The sequence below is a fragment of the Cavia porcellus genome, unplaced genomic scaffold, assembly GCF_034190915.1.
Source record: "Cavia porcellus strain 051 isolate PalLab524CR breed Dunkin Hartley unplaced genomic scaffold, mCavPor4.1 scaffold_24, whole genome shotgun sequence".
NCBI classification, from domain to species: domain Eukaryota; kingdom Metazoa; phylum Chordata; class Mammalia; order Rodentia; family Caviidae; genus Cavia; species Cavia porcellus.
Genome location: NW_026947507.1, coordinates 22,423,699 through 22,444,631, shown reverse-complemented (window position 1 = coordinate 22,444,631; position 20,933 = coordinate 22,423,699). Strand labels below are relative to the sequence as shown.

At 39.8% G+C, this 20,933-nt stretch overlaps 1 long non-coding RNA gene across 4 annotated transcripts in view; it reads right to left on the bottom strand.

The window, feature by feature from the left end:
* Positions 1 to 13,063: 13,063 nt before the first annotated feature.
* LOC101787926 (uncharacterized) overlaps positions 13,064 to 20,933 on the bottom strand; it is a 46,262-nt gene continuing 38,392 nt past the window's right edge. For all 4 annotated transcript variants that reach the window (XR_010042606.1, XR_010042605.1, XR_010042607.1 and 1 more), the window contains 2 exons: positions 20,776 to 20,920; positions 13,064 to 15,471 (listed from right to left, as the gene is read on the bottom strand). This is a non-coding gene — a long non-coding RNA (uncharacterized LOC101787926). The remainder of the gene's footprint in view (positions 15,472 to 20,775; positions 20,921 to 20,933) is intronic.

The following is a 20,933-nucleotide window of genomic DNA, read 5'->3' as shown; positions in this document are numbered from 1 at the left end:
GGCATTTGTACTAAGTGGGCATTGTGGCACTGTAGTAATGAGGTATTCTAACTGAGTAGGAGGAATTTATAGCCAGTCTTCATGGGATCTGGAAAATCATTCAGCAATTATTTTTTCCTCCTCTTTCTCCTTGCTTCTCCACCTCCCCCCTTCCTTCACTCTCCCTCCCCAGTTATTTCTTTCTCCTTGGTCTTTGCAAAGAAATTTTTCTACCCACCCACCTGCACCTGCAAAAATGTGGCCTCAGATCCTGTGTCTACATGGCCTTCCTGTTAAGCTCCCCGAAGCTGGCTACACTGCACTCTGTTTTAGTTTTCTGTGCCAGAACGTATAATCAGGTACCCTGCAGCCTGAGGTGTGGATGTGTATGTGTGTGGGTACAAATGATCGTGGTCCTACAACTTATAGAAGGAGAGAGAACACAATTTTTCATTATCTCCTGATTAAAGATAGACTCAATCATTGCCCTCTAGAATGATTTTAAAGCTCACTTGTTATGAGGCCGCTGGGTATCCCAGGCACTCTGTGATGATGAACCATAGATTTATGTAACACTGCCATGTTTCTTCTGGGTTTCGTGGAGATATGGTCTTCGTTGCAGCTTCTGGTGAGTAATTCTTGTGGAGGTTGAGTGAAGAATTTTTTCCTTAGTAATACAGCATAGGGAAGACATATCTCTCCCTTCTACAAATATCAGCAAGAATGAGGAGAAATATTTAGAATACTTTGCAAATAGAATTCTAGTTTTTTCCTATTTATTTGATTTTATGCTCTTTTCTTTCTTCCCAGATTTAAAAGCTAACAGATACTACAGCATTTTGGACTTACATGGTACCTTTTTAGAAATAGCATATAGAACCCAATTTGCAAGGAATATTATATCTAAGGAATATGATATCTGAAAACATGACCACAAAAACATTTTAGAAATAAAGTAATGTAAAATGTTTTTTTTTTAATTGCAGGACTTCCCAGATCCTTTAACATTCTAATGAGCACTGTGACACTCCCTGAGTGGATGAAAATATAATTCCCCCAAATGTATGTGACCATCAAAAAACATAGTCACGAAAGCAAACACTTTATCCTTATTGCTGCCAATGCAACTGCCATGCTTTCCTCAACAAGGAACTTTCTTGTGCCTGACGAAGACACTGTTTCCTTACTCTGTCTTGTGTACTCTGCTTTGAGATTCTCGGCAGAAATGACTCTGAGCCGCATTTTGCTGTAGCCAGCTGGCTCCTCTGAGGCAGAGACTGGGCAGCAGAAGGAGGGGCAGAGATTTCCTTTCTTCCTGTCTCCCTGGTCTTCCACTGGCAGCAGTAGCCAGCCCTTCTCTTCTGTTTCCTTCTTCCCTTCTTTCCTTCTTCCTTCTTTCCTTCCTTCTTCCAAGCCTCACTGCACTCTGTTTCTGGTGCCCTCCTTGGACGCCAGAGCTCCAGATCCAAGAGGCTGTCCCCCAAGTCCCCAAGGCACCAGCCAGGGCTTGGCGGTGCCCCTGCCCTAACACCTGTCCCAAATCCATGTGGCCTTTGTGCCTGTGTTAGTTCTGGTAACTTCAACCTGATCCCTGAGCACGGAACTTCTTCCTGCCTAGCTCTGGACTCGTGGGGTCTATTTTTGTTTGTTAGCCCTCTAACATATATAATAAATTTCCCAAATCATATTCACTCTGCTCAGATACCTAGGGGTGCTGTCTTTTTTTGACCAGGGATTGATGAAACAGGAATGCCTTTCAGTTTCACAAGTGTGATGTTGAGTTGTGGGTAGGGTGTGAAAGCAGGGAGACAGAGAAACATCATGGAATGTTTTCTCAAATCCAAAGCAGTGTTTTTGAAACTTGAACAGTTTAAGTGAACCAAGGAAAATTTAGTTACAAAAAGTTCACAACATCCCTTGAGATAATAGGTGACAATCTCAAGTGTTATAAAAATGAAATTATGAATTCTTTTCTGACTTCAAGCGTTATGAATGCCTTATTGACTTATCTGGTAAGTGCAGTAAAAAGGGAACTCACTGTATCCTTCTGAAGGGCTTTGCTGGCCACAGCTACACACCATGGGTGAGTCATTTGCAGAAAGGAGACAGTATCCCCCATCGTACATTGGAATTGGGAGTAAATGCAGGTGATACATTCTAAGTGAAATCTCCAAAACTACATTTTAAAATACTTGGTCTTAAAAAAATAATGAAATCTTTGATTCTCAAATATGGCCAGTGATTAGATTCATCTGGGAGCACTAACGTTACAGATTGCTGAGTTTGACCTCAGGCCCAGGGACTGAGCTAAGGATCCTAGAACGGGTATTTTTGGAAAAACCTCCTCATGTGATCAAGGGACTCTGATGATCAGCAGGTTTATGATCCATCATTATGTAGAATAAAAATCTTTTATTCTCTAGAACTTTTTTTCTCTCTCTATTAAAAGTGTAAGCTAGGAGCACCGAGGTGTTGACAATCCCTATCTTGGCAGGGGGCAGTGGGGGAGCAAACCACCAAAGACAATGGGACTTCCCTTGGAGGCTGATTTTTGAAGGGCTTTTGATCATCCTCCACCCAATGTCAAAGTCAATCATGGATCCTCAGCGCCAAGTTAGCCCTGGCAAGTTTTCTCTCCACTTCCCGGCATCTATCTGGGTTCCTTGGCTCAAAGAGAAAAACACCCTGTCATCAGGATGCTGGGATGCTAATCTCCCAAGTGGGCCTTCGTTCACTGATATGAAGAGGCTTTTTTATGCTTGTAAACTTTTGTGTGATTCTAAGCACCTGACTTCTTAAAACAGCCAAATATAGCCAAGGTTACTGCAGGGAAATTCTCAAGTAAATGGAGAATAAAATAAATGAAAGAACAAGGCAAATAGTAAGAAAGAGTCTCATTTAATATTAACCAGGTTCGGTTTTTTACCTTGTGACATTGAAATGAATTACTGAACAAAGGAGAACCTTTTTAACACATGCGGTGTGAAGTGGGTTAGAAGAGGTGTCTCTGGGGTGGTGCCCATTGGGCCTCCTGTGGTCTGGCTTCTTCAGAAAATTGAGGAAACCAAGCATTCTGCTCACAGCCAGGCAGGAGGATGTTAAATCTTTCAAGATCAAGAGCAATAAAGATAATGTGAGGTTCAAGGTTTGATGTAGCAAATACTTTTGTACCCTGTTATGAGAGAAGACAGAGAAACTGACGTGGTTCCGGGTCCCCAGACATGGCAGTGAAGGACCTGAAATGAACCAGAGACAGTGACTTACCTATGTTTAAAACAACTAATTCAGAGAAATAAAATTGACTCATTATTTTTTAAAGGACAATAAAAGCTACTTGTTTTCTAATTGATGCAGTCGGCTAAACACCCTGTGGAGTCTGGTTTGGGTAATATCTTGGGTTGCTTAATGTTACTTAGTGTCCTGGATTTGATCAGGAAATTCACCAGGCGTGTGGCTTTTCAATAGTGGAATCTGTTGACACGAAAAATCCTCAGCACTTTGGGTGATTCAAGTGCACTTTCATAATTTGCTCTCATTTTACCCCCTTTGTTATTTCCACATTGCACAGGAATCCGTCACTTCTCTCTGAATTATGTGCTGCTTGGGACTGATGCTCATACCACCCAGTCAGTGAGGGCAACCTCAGCGCCTTGAACTCACAGAACCTATTGTTCGGTCCCTTTCTTACCCAGTGCTGTCACTGCAGCCCTGTACCACCAGCCGGGAGGGCAGGAAAATGACTCCCTGGAGGGCCATTGATCACGGTAATAAATGCTGTGCATTTAACTAGGTTCCATCAAAGTTCACCTATACACCCAAGCAAAACAATCGTTCTCTGTGCCTTCTTTTTTTGGAAAACATATAGACTGCCCATAAAAGTGCATAAGTCATTTGGGTTTATGTGATGGGTAAACTTGGAGCTGTGCAGCATGTGTACACAAATTGTGTATGTGTACATTGTAGGAACACACTGGTCTGTATTTCAGGAAACCTAAGCATTTGCTCGTATGTGAGGTACCAGACACCTTGATTTGCAGCTGACCTTCAACTTTATATTCTTCTTTTAGATACTACAGCTGCTGCTGGTTTGGATTTCCGTTACTTTCTTCTCCAGTTTTCTTCCTGTCCTCACAGGTGTGCTGACTGTATTTGTGTTGTTCATTTAAGCATCTCCCAAGACTGTAAGAGATTATCTTCCTGTTTCTGGCTTTCTCCTACTCTAGCAAAACCTTTTGTAGCTCTCACACACAAATTAACCAGAAACATTCACTATTAAGTAATGAAATTGGGATTTCTTTTTGTGCAGCCCAGAAAGATATAAAAGGCAGCCTATCTTTATGTTTACATCAATTCCTGTTTTCATTATCTTCATAATGTTATATGCTCTGTCTCGATTACTTTTCTCTTGTTGCTGGGACAAAACACACACTGCCCATAATTAAAGATGGAAAGGTTTATTTAGCTCACAGTTTGTGGAGATTTCAGTCCATACTTAGCTGGCTCAAAGGCAGAGGGGCACATGGCAGAGGACAACAGTTCATGGCAGCCGAAAATAGAAAGAGGAACAAGAGCAAAAAGGGCCAAAGGAAAAAAGGAAAAGCAAGCTTCCTTCCCTCCCTTAGGTTATATTGAGGATACCTGCCCATGGGTAGGTGCAGTACTAACATCACCAATCCCAGTACTGGAAAATGAACCAATCAAAAACTCTAGATTTCACCTCTGAAAAGCCTGCCCCATGACCACATGAGGCTTTGAGGGACATCCAGACACAAACCTTGACATTTCACCCCTTATCTCCCAAAGACTCTTGCACATGCTTTATGCAAAAGGCAGTTAGTCCATCTCTAAGAGTTGCCAAGTCCTAACAGTTTCAATGTTGCTGAAAAGTCCAAGTCCCAAGCCACCTCCAAGACATAAGACAAACTCTTAGCTGTGAGTCCCTGTACAAATGAAAAGAAGGTTAAACATTTCCAGCATTCAATGGCACAAGATAAACATTACCATTCCAACAGTTACAAACAGCGGGCTACAAAGGAATGGGACCAAAGCAAGTGTCCAAAATCCAGCAGTGCAAACATTAAGCCCTGTAGTTACATGTAGAATATCTGAAGCAATCTGTAGCAACTTGTGAGCTCCAAAGGGTTTGCATGAATCCACCTTTATGGTACTTCCTGTGGATGTAGCTCCCAGGACTTCTCTCTGAGACTCTGCTCTTTCCTTGCAGGTTTCCTCACACAATCCACATTCCTAGCTTCTTTAAACCTCAGGAGGCTCCACTGCACCTTGGGCTTCAACCCCACAACTTCATACTTTGCTCTCTCAAGGGCACACTCCCTGGCTTTCCAGGCCTTCTGAAATCTGGTAGACACCCTTTTTTTTTCTTTCTGGTCCTAGGGATTGAACTCACAGCCTTGTGCTTGCCAGACAGGTGTTTATGCCACTGAGCTAAACCCTGGCTCTGGAAACCTTTTCAACCTCAGAACTTTTTCATTCTGCATGCACCTAAAACCAGCACCACATGGATGATGCCAGGATCTGTTGCCAGCTGGAGCAATAGTGAGGCTTTCTTCTCTTTTGGCTGCAGGGCTCCAGTGCCTGGATTGCTGGGCACTCTGAATTCAATTCTGAGGAGCAAATTCTCTATGCCACTGCCTTCCTGGAACATGGCAATCTGCCTCAAACTCTCTTCAGAGCAAAATTTTTCACATTTGCAATTTGGAACCTACAAAAGGTGGAGACTTGCTGGTGTTTTGGGGTGTGTGTGTGTGTGTGTGTGTGTGTGTGTGTGTGTGTGATGCCCTCAGGCCATCTTTCTATTGTTCTATTTCTTCTCAGTAATCTAGATCTCTCTCCTCAGCTCTATCTTTGTAGTCCTTAGCTTTGCTGGAGATTTTTTTTCCCAGGCAAACTTGCATTTTAAATCACTCTGCTGGGGCTCTTTGCTCTTGAGTCTCATCATAAATCTGGCTGAAAGCCTCTAACAGTAGCCAGGCCACTGCCTCAACATTCAACTGCCTTGAAGTTTCTCCTACCAGATTAATTAGTCTGCCACCCTTAATCTTGTCTCAGGCAAAGTCTCTGGACATGAGCAAAATGCAGACAAACTTTCTGCCAAACCATAACACACATCATCTCGAGTCCAACACCCAACACAGTCCTTCTTCCCAGCAGAAACCTTCCAAGCCTGCTCTTTACTGGCAGGATTTCTATTGGCCTTCTGGTTTTCTGAGCTCTGACCAGAATCTCCCATATAAAACAACCTAAGATGTTCCAGGTCTACTTTTTCAACTGGCATCTCTGAACTTTTCCAAACTCTTCCCACAAGTCATTTTCAAAGATTCTTGAACCACATGATCAGGTAGTATGCTACCAACTGACTTTATTTTCAAAAGAAAAAACAAAATGAGGTAATAGGAGAGTAACAATAGTTAATACTTGAGTATTGCTATCTTTAATGAGTTACTCAGAGTACAAGATATAGGCAATTAATTGTCCAAATAATATTAGCACAAACCTTTCTTTTCAACGAACTAAGAGAAATTAGTACTATAATTATCTTAACTATCTTGTGTGTGTAGGTGTATATATATGTATTTTTTCCCTTCCTTTTCTCCTTTCCTCCATCCCAATTGCTCTTTTCTCTTGAACAATTTCTTCCCATTTTATAATACTTCTGACTGACTTTAGAAAAGCAGCAAACATTGTTCCATCTTCTCAGAGCATGGAGTGATGCTTTCAGCAGTCTGAATTAGCTATTTAAGGTTTTCAAAATGTGAGCACGCTCACACACACATACACACATGCATGCATGCACACACATGCATTCAAGTACCCTTTTCTTCATTTTAAATCTTTATTTGCTCAATAGCCTATTTAATAAAACACACACTACTTAGTTTGTCTGGCTGTATTTAATGCAATAACTTATGCATAAAAGAAAGCCCAAACATTTAGCCACAGATGTCGTCAAATAAGGGAAGGATTATAATAATGGCCTGTAATTTAGTGTTTAGATTTTAAGAGAAGACTTGTTAAGAAAAACAAAAGGATTTAACTCATTTACCCGTCTTAATAACTCTTTTTGAATTGACTGAGCATACACCCAATTAGAGTGATAATTTATTAGGGTCATATGTGAGCTAAAAGAAAAAAGAAAAGCTATCACAGAAACTAGGAATTATCAAAGGCTTACCTTGTTTTTGTTAGTGTATGATATCCTTTAAGCAGCCTGATGCCAATCTACCCTTTACATACTAAAGATAAACAATTTAGACATCATCTCGGCTGTACTACATTAATCTTAATTGCAGGAAAGGGCAATGCAAAAACACAGCACATTTAAAAATCAAACAAAACACAGGCTATGCCAGCCTGTATCAGGAAAGACATTCTAATCATTGTGCTTAATTTATCTTTCCTCAACTGATCCATAAAGCCTGATACACTCTATCCTTACAAGAAACACTAAGACTTTGTTGGGTTTTTTTGGAATGCTATTAAAAAGATCAATTGGTTTGATCAAAATTGTTGTATAAACCTAGTCATTTGCAAGGTGAAAATAGGTAGCCAAAAGTTGACAACTAAGCTTTTTGTAGGGCAGTCTGTAGTTCACCACTGAATCTCACATTAAAGCAGTTATCATTTATTATATTAAATTCTAAACTTTGAGAGGAGATTTTTAAAATAAAATGATGGAATTTGACAAACACATGAATCAGTGACTAATTATTAATCACAAGCTTCATAATAACAAAACTTTCAGAGAGATTGCTAGAAAAATACCAACTAAATGTTTAGTTGGTGGATTTCTAAGTACTGTAGATTTTTTATGAGAGTTCACATTTTAAATAAATCTCTGTTTTCTAAGCTAGTTTTTTCATTTTAACTATTGCTGTTGGGATTTAATAGATTTGTGTAACTGTGGCAGGTCTTGCTCAGGATGTTTTGCTTCATCAGTTTAAGTATTAAACAATGAAATGCCATTGTAGATTATAAAATAATTGTTGTACTAACTATTGTTGTTCAGTGAACCCAATTCCTCCTCTTCCAGAGCTCACACATGGTTCCTGAGGCATCACTGCAATTAGAAGTGGCCACAAGACTCCATCATGGTCTGTGAAGGTCTGTAGAAGGAGTCCTAGAGATGTTTCTGGCCCTGAGCCCTGGAAGCCCCCATGAGTGATTTCTCTGCTGTTTTTTTCCTCTTGTCAGATTAATGCAAATAATAAATTTTTTGGAAACCATATGTTGAAAATGGCATAACCACAAAATGGAAGAAACTAGGGTCCCCAAAATTACTGCATGAAAGAATGCTTCACAGCAGTGCTTCACACAGATCAAAGAATAATTTATTCTTTGATCACATGGATGGAGTATTCCCATGTGATCAAAGAATAAATTATTTTTTCATTAAGGATTTTGTAGATGTCATAGCAGTTCATCTTGATCATCAGCTTGATTGGATTGAGACATGCCTAGAGGAGGAGCCAGAGCCAGTGGTGCACGCTGGTAACCCCACCTATTCAGAAGGCTGAGGCAGAAGAATCCCAAGTTTGAGGCCAGTTTGATCAAATTAGCAAGCTCCTGTCTCAAAGTAAAGAAAAGGGCAGGTGAAGTGCTTGCCTAGCATGTCCAGGGTCCAGGGTTCAATCCCCAGGACAATTCTCCTCAATAAAAGGAGATACTGAAAGCCCATCTAAAAAAAAGGGGGATGCCTGCAAGGAAACTAACTCTTGAAGTTCATAGCTGAATGAGTTATTAGGAGGTGGGACCTAGCTGAAGAGAGTAGGCCACAGGGTACATGCTTTGAGGTTATATGTCCCAGTTCTTCCCCACTCTCTGCTTCCTACTTGCCACAATGTGGTCAACTTTCCTTGCCACACCCTTGAGCCATGATTCTTCTGCCTGGAAATCATCAGACCATGGACAGAAAGTGCTAAAATGGTGTGCCAAAAATAAGTCTTTCCTTTTTAAAATTTGTATGTCAGGTATTTTGTTCCATCAGTTATATATGCAAACATGTACATAATTGCACACCATACACATGAGACAGAGAAAGAGGGACAGTGTGTGTGTGTGTGTGTGTGTGTGTGTGTGTGTGTGTGTGTGAGAGAGAGAGAGAAAGAAAGAGAGAGAGAAAAATGAAGGAGGAGAACAGGAGAGAAGAGAGAATAGAGAGAGGAAAAGACCACCAAAAATTTATATACTTTAGGAAAATAAAAACTTGTATAAATATTTTAATACTAAAGTTATTGAGACATCGTGAGATCAATACAAGTTACTGTTGGCCTCTATAACTACAAGAGGTTCACAAAGTAGCAGCTACTCACTTCCAGACATTTACTGTTTTTCTTTTTCCCAAGCATGTATACATCTTTTGGCAGATATTGTATATATAATTACAGAAATAAAGGAAGTTCTCTAGCATTTAAAAGACTACTTCTCTGGGGCACTGTAGAGACAGGTCTGCACCTGAGTGCATTATAGCTAAGGGTGGTAGAAACTTTTTATCCCCTCTTGGCCAAAGGATATGGACAAGTAGCCCTAAGTCAACCAGTCAGATGTTCCTGCACGATCCTCTGCCACTTGAGGAAATGATATCCTTAATTATTCTTTTTGTTTGCTTTGAATAAGACATATGACATTGTCTTCTAAAACTATTTTCTTCTTAGGTTCTAATATGGACATGTCTTCTGTGACTTTTAGCTCCACTAGTCAACTTAAAGACTTCTCTAGATAAAGTTACAGAAGAATATTTCTGAGGTGTTAGTAGCCTTTCTGAAAATATATTATGATATTTTATGGTATGTTTAAGCAAACTTCTCAGTTTCTGTTTTTACTGCCTGGCACATGGTAAACACTACACTTTCATGGATTTTTTTTCTTCCTTCTTTTTTAAATACATTGTGGCTTAGGTCAGTCATTTACAACGTGTTTACAATAAAGGATTCTGTTTCTAATTTTTGCCCTTTGTAGGACACACGTAGACTGGAAGATTTTTAACCTGCTAAAAGGTTTTATTAAGTATCCCAAATTTAATTTGCTATATTTTGTTATTTCTTTCCTATCTTCATGTTGACAGAAGTGGCAATATGGTAGAGGCTATTTCTAGGAGAATGGGCATAGCTTTGACAAGGGTTATTGGTAGTGTGGGATTTTGGTTAACACAGCAAATTCAAATTCTGTTGGACAGTTAGAATTGCCAGTCATGTCCCAATCATTTTACTTTAATATCACTGATGTAGCCAGATATTGTGTTAGGTGCGGGAGGTACTGACGTGAGTGGGATATGCCTTATCTCCCAGAAACCATGATCTGGGTAGGGAGGCATATACATGAAAGAGCATCTACTACGGTGTGACAGAGTCATGCTGAGGTAGGCGGAAAAGGATAAAGGCTTTATATTAGTTTCCTAGAACTGCAAAAATGAAGCACCACAGAATAGTTTAAAGCAACAGAAACTTTATTCTCTCACAGATCTGTCGGCAGGGCATTGTTCCCTTGAAGCCTCTGCAGAAGCATCCCTTCTCACCTCTCCTAGCTTCTGGGAGATGCTAACTATCCTTGGCATTGCTTGGCTTGCAGATGCATCCCTCCAATCTCCACCTCCATCTTCTCGTGGCCTTCTCCTCTGTGTGTCTGAATTTCCCTTATAAGGACACCAGTCACGTTGAATTCATCCAACATGACCTCGTCTTAATTTGGTTATGTCTGAAAGAACTAATTTCCAAATAAGGTCACTTTCACAGGCTCCAGGTGGATGTCTGTACTCTCCAACCCAGTACAGACATCTAGCCCAGATGAAGGCAAGTTTGAAAGGTGACCAAAGGATGCTCAGTGTGCCTGGAAGTTAAGATAAAAGTAAGATGGTATGCCACCTCAACATGTGGGACACATGTAAAACAGTTTTTAAAATGTCTCCTACACAGAAACTTTCATTATGTTATTTATTTAGTCAAGATGAATGTCAGTCTCAAACATTTGCTTTGTCTTTCTCCTATAACAAGGTCTCCCTTTGTGCTCTAAGCCAGGCGGTCCTACTTTATTCTCAGCTGTGAAATATGCAAAGCCCATGTGCTAAATATATATCACATTAACACTTTCTGCTTCAAGAATCTCCCTGTAATCCAAGCTCACCTGGCCTGACTCCAAATGCGAACATGGGACACCTGCAGACCTCTAAGTTTTTTCTACTTTGGAGTTGAGGGCTATTCTCACTCATAAAGAAGCGTGAAAAAGTCACAGTTTTAGGCTCTGAGCTGACTTTATCCAGTTAGTTGGTCATTCCACAAACTTTTGGAGTAGTAGCCACGTGTCACACTCTGTGCTGGGTATGAGGAGATTAGGGAGATAAATATATTACTCTTGTCTTTGAGAAGTCTTGGAGAAAGAAAACACAAGTAACACATGACATACCATCAAATTTTTGGGAAATATATCATGAGGAGATCTTGTTTATAGGTCCATTTCTCACACATATTTCAACTTCTTGCACATAGTAGTTACTCGAGAAATAGTTACTAAGTTGAGTAACAAGTTTTAAACATTAGATAGAAGGAATTAGTTTGCTTATAAATGCCCTGGGAGCTGAACTCTGGTCCCTGGCCTGTCCCTGTATTTAATTCCTCAAGTTTTGACCCATCAGTACTGAAATTCAGCATGTCGTCTTAAGATCTCTCTGCTCTGCCTTATTTTTGCTGTGATTTTCATCAAGATTATAGATTAGAGGGATGGTGTGCAATTTTGGAGAAGCAACCATGGCTCAGATGTGCCTCTCGCAGATTCCTGCAAATGGAATGGCCTGAGAGACATGGTGCGGAGATACCTGTGATTAGATGATACACGGCCCTTCTTCTTTCCTTTTTCCCTCCCTTCCTTTCTATCCTTCTTCCTCTTCTTCTTCATTCCCTTCTCCTTCCCCTTCCCCTCCCTCTTTGTATTCTCTCTCCCCTCTCTTCCTGTGCTGGGAATCAAACTTACTGTCTTTTACATGCTAAGCGTGCGCCATACCACTAATCTCTGAGTTACCCCCTGACCCCCAATGCAGAATCCTTTTCTGTCCTTCAAACTACTATAACTGCCTCACATCTAATTTTCACCTCATGAAACTCATGGGAAAACTGAAGTCAACACCTCAACTTCAAACTCAGTGTTCTGAAGACTCCTGTAGGGCAGATGGGATTGGAATTTGCAGAATATTTTTTCATATTCTCATAGCCATTCAATATTTATTTTGTTGCTTAAGATTTATCTTTGAGGCATAAGAGAGCACATTTGAAGCATTAATCTAAGAAAGTAGCTAAAAGTGGTGATTTTGAGGCTAACAGGAAGTAGTCACTTATTTCTTCTGAGTTAACAGAGGATTTTCTGATCTTTTAATGAGTCCTATTGGCTGGAATGAGCACAAAGCAAAAGCTCAGGGAATAGACGTTGGTTGGATAATCTTGGACATCTACATAATGGTGACTGGGGCCTGGACTGCTGAGATTGAAATGGTATTCAGCTAAAGGAAAGCTGAGAATTTTCAGTTGGTTTGATATAGTTGATTTCCTGAGTAGCCCAAAGCTTGGTTTTCTATTACACTAGTTGCCACACTATTGCTTAGGACTTTATTTATTTATCTATTTACTCTAAACTCTTGGAAATCCCCTCATTTAAAAAAAAAAATCAAAATGTTTGGTTGTCCTACTTTACAGTGACCAAAGTTGGCACCATGTTATTTCTCTTTATTTTAGTGTGGCCTGCTCCTGTAGCCAAGGGTGCGTGGCCAAGGCCAATTCAGCTGGGGTGAAGGATGTGTTGGCTTCACCATCTGCTATGGATGAAGAAACCAGAAGAAAAGGATTAACTGCACAGACACAGCCCCTAAACCTATAACCTGGCTGTAATTTTCTCAGGAAAGTCTTAGAATCTTGGTTTACTCACCTACTTCTTTTTAAAATCAATTATTTTTTCAAGGTAAGTCATCATTTCTGTTTTACACTATTGTTAACAGAAAGACAAAGCAATGAGCCTGAAATAACCTTCTGAAGAACGAGAATTTATGCCACTGTAAATGTTGTATCCCTCAAAAAAGAAATTCTAGTTTTAGCATTAGCAAAATGAGAATTTATTTTTATTTATTTTTGCACTCAGAGAGGAATGAAGATTTTATCCATGTCCTTAGACGCTTCTTGGTTTGTGGATTCTTTCTTATTTTACTCTCTTAATTGGATGAAAGTATGCAGCTGATGATTTATGGCTCTCCAGTTGTGCCAGGCATCATTTTAAATGTGCACAGCTGCTCCGCGGTAGTTTAACTTGGCAGATAGTATTAAGCCATTGGATTGTGTCATTTATTTGTATATGCGTACAATAGCCTCCTTGTGCAGGTTCTTCAAAAATTCTTGCAGGAATACTTTGGAACCAGGCATTTACGAAGTCTCAGAGAGTGATTTATTCTTTTGGAAGATTTTCAGAGTTTCCAGAATGAAGAGTGAGATAGCATTTTGTGTCATTGATAAGATCCCAAAGGAATCACAGAGACAGTCTAAAGTGGAACAAGGTTAAAAGAGTGATAGGCCCAGTGCTCAAGTTTGGGAATGCCAATTTCTATGGTCGCATAGGCAATGTAGAACATGTTCCTGCTGACAGCAGTCTCACTTTCGGAGAAGCAGCTAAAAGAGAGGGGTGATCTAATAATACAAGTCTTTGCAGGCATAAATAACCCGAGAAGCCCTGTTGACAATAAAAAATCTGGCATGCACAGTAGTTGACAATGCTATCTTCAAATTCAAAGGGCCCTGAGATTTGTCACTGTTGTCCTTTGTAGTCAGGGATGATATTGTTGACACTGCGGTTATCCTTGTACGCAAGTGTGGCTGAAAATATCAGAATGTGACAGATGATAAGGCCTTTCTGCTGAGTGTACTTAGAAAATCTTTTTTTGGTTTGTATCTGCTGGCCTTCCAGGACACACTTTGCCTTTCACAAAGTCATTGTGCCTCTGCTACGGACCTTGTTACAATGTCTTCACGACTGAAAACCTTTCCCCTGGAATGCAGTGAGGATTACACATTTTACCTGGTTTGCTTAGAGTTTCCAGTGCCAGAGCCAGCCTGGGAAGCTTGCATCTGGCCTCCATCCTCTACTGTGACTGCTGGGAGGCACTTTGAGATAGGCACCTGTGTACCTGAATGGTTTTGTTTATTGGGGACTTTACTATACCACCTGCAGTTTTTGAGGATTTTTTTTTTAACTGGAAATATCTGAGTTGCTTGGCATAGAATAAGAGAAAAGCAGAAGAAACACTTTCGGTGCAGTGTGTGTCTCCTATAGGCAGATAAGTTTCAATTTATTGCCTTAAAGAGCATTTCTGTACCAGTGTATTCCCCACCTCCTTTTTTGTAAGCCTGAAATATCCCAAGAGGTCATTTGTGAAGCCTAGTAATGGGATCTTCCCAAACCCTGTCAAGATCTCAGAAAGCTTTTCTGAGCTGGCTGCTCGGGGTGGCAATTAATGAGGTGAAGTGCAACACTGGTGAGAAAGGTTTGGCAGTTGATCGCTTTGTCTCTTTGGCAACTAGAAAACCATTTTACATTTCTGTTAGGACAGGGGTTAGGAAAAACTCCTTAGTGGTGCCTTAGTCTTAAAATTTCCTGCAAGAGGAACTGCAGAGACGGTTGGATAGGGAAAACTTCAAAACCCTTCCTAATTACTTAACCCCTAAGTGAGTTGCCTTATCAGCTTCTCTTTAAGAACTAAAGGTGGATTCATATTAAGAAAGTCATGCTGAAGACGTCTGGGAGATTAGAGAGATTAGCCTGGGCCACGAGGTGTCTTCAGAGGAGAAAGGTCTGGCCCAGAATACCCATGAGCTGCCAAAGGGCAGTGGATGTCCAAGAAAGGATACCGTCTCAGGATGAAAAAGGGACATGAGATTTGGAAGGGGGAGGAACTGAAAACATGCCTCGTGCATGTCAAATTTTGCCTTTATTTGATATTGTTCTATCCGGAACAATATTTGAAGTTGTTTCTCCAACGAATGTTTAAGGATCAGATTTAAGCTCTCTTTGGTCCTCTAAAGACACAAGAAGTAAAGCACAAACTTCTCAGATCCCTCAAGACTCCAGTGTGTACCCTGACAGCCTCTGATCTTCTAGTCACCTTTTCTTTTTGTTTTTTTCAGAGGAAAAAGGTTAATAACAAGCAAACAAGTATGAGGAGAGTTTTGCTATTCCCACTTTCTAGATGAGGAAAGTCAAGTTCAGTTATCAGAACAGGAATATGCAAAATTTAAAAATAAAACTGAAACAAAATCTGAGACTTATTTGCAGAGTGAGAAAATTCATAAGCTTACTCAGAGAGCTCCTTGACTTTTGTTTTTTTAGTTCTGTCTCAAAACTTGTGGATTTTCCTCCAATGTTCTGGTTTAAGAACTTCACCAAGAAAATAGCAACTTCATCTCATAAAGTTTTAAAGACCAGTGAGTGATCAACTGTATCCCAGGTGGCCTGTAAAATAGTAAATAGTAATATTACTATGATGGTTGACAATTAAAATTCCTTCTCTGTCATTTGGTTATTTTGAAGGCATCGTGTAAAATCTGTTATTCTGAGACTAATATCTAAATTATTTTAATGAATCTTTTTAGTTTGTTGTATAAAAATAATGTTTGTTGTATAAAAATAATGTCTTTAACTATGTCTGCTGAACAAGAGTTACAAAAGAAATAGTTGCCCTGAGATAACTCTCAAGAGATCTTAACAAATATGCTTAAATAGACATTTGAAAAGTTACTAATTATAAGAACTGATATGCCTATGAAATTATTGTGTACTCAATAGATTTATGACATGTGAGTTCCTTTTCTTTCTATTGATGCTGTCAGGAATCACCATCTTCATGTTATGTGACCCAATGGAGATCCTTTTAATTTATAAAGCTCTTCCTCATGAATGGTTTCGTGAAGCTTGAAGGAAGTCCAGAGAAATACCAAGCCTGAGCTATCCTTCCTTTCCAGTCATATAAATAAATTGAAACAAAACAGCACAGACTTTGCTAAAGTTACCAGAACTAGAATATAGGACCGAGTTGCTTTTAACATTGTCCCATCTTATTCTTTTTTCCAAATTGCACAAAAAGTTTATCAAGAATCATACTGTTGCATGCAGTAGGGTCATGAACAGCAATGGTCATTTGTAAATGAGTTTCAGATAGTGGAACTGATGGATTATTAGTATCTCTTGCCTTACTTTGAGATTTGTCTTTAGAATTTAAGTCATGGTTTAAGACAAGCATGGAGTACAAAAGGAAGGATGCCAAGGATGGAAGCAAGGGCCAATCTGACTTTTGACTGTGCCAGTATGCCAAGGTTTGAATGTGACTGTTCTTCCAAAATTCATGTGTTGGAACCTCAGTGTGATCATGTTCATAGTTAAGGAGCTGGGGAAAGTTGCCAGGCTTTGAAGGAAAGGGACAATGTAGACCAAGAAAAACAATACACTTCTACTTATGCTTGTAGATATGGAGATGGAACATTATGCTACCTTTGAAAACCTACTGCTATGGTTTAAACCCAGAATGCCCATCAAACCTCTCATGCACTCAGGAGAAGAGCTTTGAAAGGTGATTAGATGAGGGTGTTATATTTATCAGTGGACTCACTCACTAATGAGGTTAACAATACTAATGAGTATTCTGTTAAGAGGTGGGGTCTGGTTAGATGTAGGTCACTTGGGCCATGACCTAGAAGGGTGTACCTCCCCCTGGCTCCACACTTCTCTCTGCATCCTGGCTACCATAATGTGAGCAGGTTTTCCCCAGGCCTTTCAATGATTCTGTTTCTGCCTTAGAGCTAGCAATCAGAGACTGAAATCTCTAAAATCCATTAACCAAAATAAATCTCTCCTTTAAATTGTGGGTGTTGGGTATTATGTGTCAGAAAAGTGACTAAAATAGCTATGAAGGGCCAAAGTGGTTAAAGGGAAAGTGGTTAAGAAAGTTGTGGGAGATTGGAATGGGTCTCTAGAGGGCCCAGAAAGCCTGAGGAACTTGTATAAAGTAATGAAGAGGGATAGCTGCAGTGCTCCTAGGCACCGTGGTGGAGGATGGGCCAGACTGGGGAAAATTAGAGGCAAGGCGAGCAAACCAAGATTAGGTTATTGCAATGGTCTGGGCGTGAGGTGTGGAATACTTGAGTTTTTTCCAAATAGCAGAAAAGCACAACTGTAATTACTCAAGTTTCATCTCTGCTATAGAACATAAAGGCAAAATTTCTAGGTAATTTTGTATGTTTGAGGATTGATTTGTAGTATCAATAAATCTATTGCTGTTCTGGGGAAGATGGTCGATCAGTAAGCCGCAAACTACAGAGCATCTCTTAGAGAAACAGCTCAGATGCTGGAATAAAACATCCTAGAGAAGACTGGACAGAGGGCGATGGCTCCTTTCAACCCAGGAAGAAGCTAAAGGGAAAGAAAAAGAGAAAAGAAAAGAAAATCATGGACAGAAGGCTGTAGCCAGATGCGCTCTCACCAGAGCCAGTCCCATTGTGTATGAAATGCTGCTGGAATCTGGAGATGCGTGGTTGCCATGTAGTGGAGGGTTGACAAGTGTGAGGGCCTTAGTAGGAGGAAGCGATAGCGTAGGGAAGCAGTGGAGCAGAGAGCAGCATTCAGCTTGGAGATCTGTATCGGCTCACAGTGAGTGCAAGGAACTTAGTCCTCCAGTGGGAGTGGGCAACTGGCTGGGTGACATTTTGGAGTCAGGCAGGACAAGCCTGGAACCAGAACTGCAGCCAGCTTCATTCAGCCACTCCTAGCAGACAGCAGATTGGTGAGAATTGCTCAGACTGAGTCCCACCCCTGTGCACGATCCAATAGCAAAGGACAAGGTCTCCCTGAAACTATCCCTAACAGGCCCCATCCATGCATCACACACTAATGTGGTGAAGACTCCTAGAGCTTGATCAGCTCAGAAGGGAGGGGCCAGTCTGCCCCACTCCTGCTTGTACTTCAGTAATCATCAACAGACTAGGAAGGACAGCAATCCCTAGCCAGCATGCCTTAGAGTAATACAGGAAGTGCTGAGGACCCTCACTGTCTATTTGTCTGAAGGAAAACAGAAACATCACAAGAGAAGGAAGCAAAAGAAAATCTTCATCCCTAAACACAAACACCACTAGCCTGGGGGAGGTAAACACAGAAGTTTGGGGATTGCACACCCACAGTGTTTGAAAAAGCTGCATCTGACATAAAGAATTATCTTCATGATACTATAAAAGAACTAAAAACAGAAATTCTAATACAAGTGAAGGAAGATCTAAGAAAGATAATAAAAGAAATGCTAAGTATCTCTCAAGAAGACACAGATGGAAGAATGGAGGGACATAGAAAAGGGAAAGAAACCTTCAATGAAGAATATAAAAAAATCTAGATACATGAAACAGATTCAAAGAGACTACCAGGAAATTAAAAACTCCATTGAAAGCTGGCAAAACTGCTAGAAAGAAACTAAAGATGGACTATCAAACCTTGAAGACAGGTTTGCAATGTGCGATCGTGAAAAGAAAGATCTCTTAAAAATAACAAGGAAATAGGCAGTAAAAATACAAAGACTAGAAGATGACAAGAGGATCTATAAGTTAATAAAAGATGTGAGTGAAGAAGCAGGGATAACACAAATGAAATACAAAGGTTATTTACAGAAATAATTAAAGAAAATTTCCCAAGCATAGGAAAAGGAAATGATATACAGATATATGAGGCATACAGAACTCCATCCAGCTATAACCAAAGTAGATCTACACCCAGACATATAATCAAGATCTCAGAAATTCAACAGAACAGAATATAAAAGGTATCAGAGAAAAGAAACAGATCACCTATAAAAAATAACCCATCAGAATCACAACAGACTTCTCGACACAAACTGTCAAATCAAGAAGAGCTTGGAGTGAAGTATTTCAAGCCCTGAAAGAAAATAACCTCCCAGACTGATGTACACTGAAAAACTATCTCTCAAAATTAATGAAGAAACAAGATGATTCCATGATGAAAAGGAACTGGGGGAATTTGTGACCATCAATCCAACCCTACAAAAAATACTGAAAGACATTCTAGACAGAGAGAAAAAAGACCGTAATTTCAAGAACAGCAACAGAAGAGGCTCACTGAATGGGGAAGACAGTGAAGAGGAAAAGTAGACAACTAACAGCAGACAAGTAGCATGGCAGTGAAAAGGCAGAGAAAGTTGGCCATAATGACCAACATGGATGGCCTGGATACACTAATAAAAAGAAACGCAGACAGAGTGGATCAGGAGATAGCGTCCATCAAGATGCTCTATATAAGAAATATATTCAACCTGAAAGAAGGTTTAAGGACTGGAAGTCAAAGATGAGAAAATAATGCTCTATGTGACAGAGAACCAGAAAGAAAGTGGGGGTGGTTCACCCATCAGCTGCAGATTGGTTGGAAAGATATAATGCTTTACCGGGGATTGAACTCACGACCTTGTGCTTGCCAGGCAGTTGCTTATGCTATTGGGCCAAATTCCCAGCTCAGATATAACTTTTTATGCAATAGAGAAATACTCAGCTATAAGGAAGGAAAACCTTGAGGCTCTTGTAGGTAAATGGATACAACTTGAGACCAAGCTCAGGGGTAAAAAGGTTCAGAACCACTTTGGTAAATAGTGGTTTGTCTCCCTAATCTAAAAACAAAGGAGTTTGTGGAATACAAAATGTACAATGCACCCTGTGGAAGTGAAAGGGGAGGAATTGTCTAAATAGGGAAGGTAGAGGACATTGGTAACCTTGTATCATGATTTGTCTACTTGAACTAGATTTGAGGGCATAGACCGCTATTCTAAAGACAGCAGGATATACTACGGTAACCATTTTTAATTTCCTATTAACTTAATCTGAAAACCTGTATTGCTTTCACTGCCTGGTTTTGACTGATTTTATTTGACTGTTTCGTTTGATCACTGTCTGTCCTGACTGATTTTATTCGAATCTGTTATGTTTGATAGTCTCAAGTCTGAGAGTATAGGCAACTACTCTGAAGACAGTAAGATTCACTATGATACCCATTCTGGTTTGACTATTACCCTCTTTTGAAGTCCTATAATGTCTCCAATGTTTTGTTTTTATTGATTTTGTTCTGTATTGCTATATTCAATTTTATTGTATCTGATGATATGGGCAATTTTATTGAAGATAACAAGAGACATCAGAGTACATTGTAGATCACCTTGTATTGTGGTTTTAAATTATGTACTATGTACATCCCTTTGTTCTGAATGACCCCATTTTGCTTTTATTTCTCATTTGGTTTTATTCTTTTTAAAATAAAAATAAAAAATAAATTTATTGCTCCAAGTGGCACTTTCATAAACTTTGTCATTCAAAAGAGTATCATTCAAGTGTTTTGCAATGCATCTTAAGATCAAGTTCTTTCTCAGAAGAATTAGGGGTCAAATATGAAGGATGTTAGAGAATCCTTCCTGGCCAGGATAAGGGAGAGCTTTAATGTGTGGACAGGTTGACAGAAGTGGCAGGTCTTTTACTTGGGAGACCAGCTATGATAAATATCAGTTCTCAAAGTGAAAACTAGCATAAAGCAAATGTGGAGCAGGAGGTTTCAACAGGAGCCTTTAATAAATAAATGGCTCTGTCTTGACTGAAGACTGAAATTCTGTGCACTAGGGTGGTTTCTCACTTTTCTTCTGTATTAGTCTTGGTCTTTGACCTTGCTTGTAAGAAATGTGGACAAGTCTCTTACCTACCTTTCCACAAATGAATGAAATGATACCTTAAATATTTCCCAGACTTGCTTCATTCTCAGGAGTCTCCACAATCCAGGGTCTTTAGGATTTCCACAATTTCCCTTAAACATCACTGAAGGTCTACTTTGGCAAACCACCATGCAATCAAACACCTAAATATTTTTAACAGAGCTGACAGGAATAT